At 50.4% G+C, this 3,714-nt stretch overlaps 1 pseudogene; it reads right to left on the minus strand.

Moving 5' to 3' along the window:
- Positions 1-3,134, minus strand: part of LOC136939115 (E3 ubiquitin-protein ligase TRIM16-like) — a 4,361-nt pseudogene extending 1,227 nt beyond the window's left edge.
- Between the last annotated feature and the right edge of the window lie 580 nt (positions 3,135-3,714).

Here is a 3,714-nt window from a genome sequence, read left to right on the forward strand (position 1 = left end):
CTTAATGTGCTGTTCCTCCAGACCTGCTGTGTTTCAACCAGCTCACCTGTGGTGTAGATGTTGGACCACTCTCTCTGGATCAGCTCCTCTAGTTTGTCCCTCAGTTCAGAGACCACCTCAGTCACATGTTTGAAGTACTGAAGAGGAGGAACAGAGATGCTGGGGACATCTGAAGATACACTGGTACTGGTGAGAGACTGGTAGTTCTGGAGACAGGGGGGGGGGGGGGGGAGGTAGAGAAGGGGAGGGGAGGCGGGGGTAGAGATGGGGAGGGCGGGGTGGAGGGGGGAGAAGGGGGAGAAGAGGGGAGAGAGAGAAGTGGGGGGATGATGAGAGTGTTGGGGAGAGAGAGAAAGAAAGTGGGGGTAGAGAAAGGGAGAGAGACAGGGGGAGAGGAGGGGAGATAAGAGAGAGGGGGGGGGGGAGGGATAAGAGCAGGAGAGTGGGAGGTAGTGAGGGGGAGAGGAGGGGGAGACAAGAGTGTGAGAGAGAGAGAGAGAGAGACGGGTGGAAAGAAAGAAAGAGGGAGAGAAAAGGGAGGGGAAAAGATACTTATGTTGAGACAGACAGGAAATTAAACCACACATAGACAAACACAACCATGCACAAAATGACACAAAGTAAAACATAAACACACTATTCACAGGTTGAGCAGAGATCCTACATAGATGAACAGACAGTGAGTGTAGCTTCAGATCTGAGCTGCCAGGGTAGTTTAGTTACCTGGGAGGAAGTGGATGTTGTCCTGTGTGTGTGAGAGCTTCTCCAGCTCAGCGTCTCTCCTCCTCAGCTCAGCTATCTCCTGCTCCAGTCTCTCCAGCAGTCCTTCAGCCTGACTCACTGCTGCCCCCTGCTGGGCCTCTGATCAGATCCTTCACCTCAGAGCGCCTTCTCTCAATGGAGCGGATCAGCTCAGTGAAGATCCTCTCACTGTCCTCCACTGCTGCCTGGCCAGAGCGCTGGGAGAGGGGGGGGGGGGAGAGAGAAATAAATCAAGATGTCCCTCCAGTGACAGCAGTCTTCCTGAATGTAGAGAGTCCACCTGTCCTATCCAGGTATCTCCCAGTAGCACAGCTCCAGTAGTGGAGATCCTGATGCTGACCTTGAAAGGCTCCACAGCCTGTTGGAGCTCCTTCAGCTCCTTCTCTCTCTGCTGGACTCTCTGTTGGACTTCCTGCTGACTCAGGACCAGCTTGTCCTGAGAACAACACACATGACAACAACACAGTAGGAGTTACAGTACAGGACTCTGGTGGATTGGACCTCTGTCAGAACACACTGAACACCAACACTGAACACAGCTGCTAAACATGTCCAGTACAGCCATTAGCTACATAGCTGAATGTGGTCTGTCTCGTTCTTGTTCATCACAAGAGAATGTAGCTTTGTGTGAGGGGTGAAGAGATTTCTGAGCAGTTTTGGTACAGAGGCAGAATGCTAACGTTAGCTTGCTAGCTTGGCTAACTCACACTTGGAGCTAGCTTACCTTTATATACTTCTTTTCTATCACGATAAACGTTTGACAGTCGCCTCAGTAGGTGTTGTAGAGTTTACACACTGTTGTGTGCTTTTTACAGTACACTGTTTAGCTGATAAACTATTTGTGGTTTAGGTAACGGAAGGTAATTATAGACTGTTTGTCCGACATCTCCCAGTCAGCCAGACTCGTCCACTCGTCTCCACAGCGGAGCGGCGGCGCGGAGGGCGTCGGCTTCCAATTTATTTTCAATGAAACCAGGCGTATACGCTCGCGTAGGTAGGGCATTGTGGGAAGGCGAGCTAGCAGTGGCACAGAACAGTCACGTCATGTGACGAGCCTGAATTTAAAGATTACATTAAACTAATAATGCATGGTGCAGGGTTGCCGATGTTGTCAGTGTCCCTAGTGTGTTTTTATACTTTTAAATTCAGTCTCGTCACATTACGTGACTGTTCTGTGCCACTGCTAGCTCGCTAGCCCAGCCTACAAACGACTGGTTGAGTGACGGGTGGTGTAACATGTACTCTACTGTAATCTTGCACTAGTAAAAATTCGGTATTTTTAAACAAATGTTATGTAAAAGTGGTATTTGATCGATATTGTGAGTACCCAAGTCTGCACGACTTGGCCATGACTACAACAGTGACCTTAGAGAACTACAACTCTGTATTAACTTGTCTAACACGCCCCCGAGCGTGGTGTACTGTGGGAAGGCAAGCGGTGCAGAGCTGTAGTGGACCGGACACATAGCCTACCGGTAGTGGGGAGTGAAGGGGGGGCGGGGGTGACAGCCTTTCAAAGTTCCACGTTAGAAATGTGTTACTTATTGGTGTCAGTTTTATATAAAAATCATAGTAATGTTAATAACTTCGACAATGCACATAAAATTCAGTGATATTCCAGCAGTTGTGGTCTCGACCGATCTTAAAATATTGTACCGGCCCGAAGTCGAGCAAAGACCGACTAAATATGCGGGTGATTCTGAGACGAGACTGAGATTACTACAACAGTTCTGGTCTTACCTGTTTCTCCTTCCTCTCAGTTTTGGCTGACACGTGTCATGGCCTTTATGTTCTTCCATGGTACACAGCATGCAGATACACTGCTGGTCTGTCCGACAGAAGACCTCCAGCAGCTTGTCATGACTGGAGCAGATCATCTCCTGCAGTCCAGACGTGGCTTCCACCAGCTTGTGTTTCTTCATCTTAGGAATCTGGTAGTGGGGCTGGAGGTGAGTCTGGCAGTAGGACAACAAACACACCAGACAGGACTTGAGGCTCTCTGCTTCCTCGGGCCCAGTGCAGAGGTCACAGGTCACCTCTCCTGGCCCAGCTGGACTGGTCAGCTTCAGAGGGGGCCGGCCTGGGCTCCTCCTGTCTCCTTCAGCTTCTCCACCACCCTCAGCCAGCATGTTGTTCCTCTTCAGAGCAGAAGGCCTCAGAGTGACGCTCTGTCTACACTGGGGCAGCCGGCAGCTGTAGACTCCCTTCTGCTTCATCCTGGTCCCAGCAGCCCTCGATACAGCTGCTACAGTAGCTGTGACCACAGTGGAGCGTGACAGGATCCTTTAAGAGGTCCAGGACAGACGGAACAGCAGAACTGGTCCTGGTCCAGCACAACTCCCTGCTGGGCCATGCTGGAGTGGTAGTGACGGTCGCTCTCTCTCACACAAACACAAGTAGAGAGAGGGAGAGGGAGCGAGAGAAAGAGTGATAAGTTTCGTTTCTTCAGAATAACAACTGGTAGAACTGTGGGAGGAGAGGAAGTGATTTCCTGGTTCTCTCAGAGGGTGGAGTTTAGCTGGGAGAGAGAGAGCTTGGGGAGAGAGAGAGTGAGAGATAGGTAAAGTATTCGAGGAATAAGTAGTGAGTGAGAGATAAAGTATTAGAGGATAAGGAGAGAGATATCTCTTCTCCTTCAGACAGAGAGAGGACTGAGTGTGTTTGAGTTCAGTGGGAGCTGACAGGGAGCAGAGGAGACAGGCTGCTTAGAAACAGGAAGTGTTTTACCTCTCTCTCTCTCTGTCTGTTTGTCTCTATGTCTCTCCACCCCCAGCTAAACTCCACCCCCCTCTCACACAGACTCAGTCTCTCTCTCTCTCTCTCTGTGTGTGTGTGTGTGTATGCATGTGTGTTAGAGTGTGTAAGACTCTGAGTCCAAATGTACTACTCTCTGTGGAATTCCTGCCTGCTGGGGAAGAAGTCCAGACGTTCCCCCTCCCTCCCTCCCTCCCT

The sequence above is a fragment of the Osmerus mordax genome, unplaced genomic scaffold, assembly GCF_038355195.1.
Source record: "Osmerus mordax isolate fOsmMor3 unplaced genomic scaffold, fOsmMor3.pri Scaffold_121, whole genome shotgun sequence".
Classification (NCBI taxonomy): domain Eukaryota; kingdom Metazoa; phylum Chordata; class Actinopteri; order Osmeriformes; family Osmeridae; genus Osmerus; species Osmerus mordax.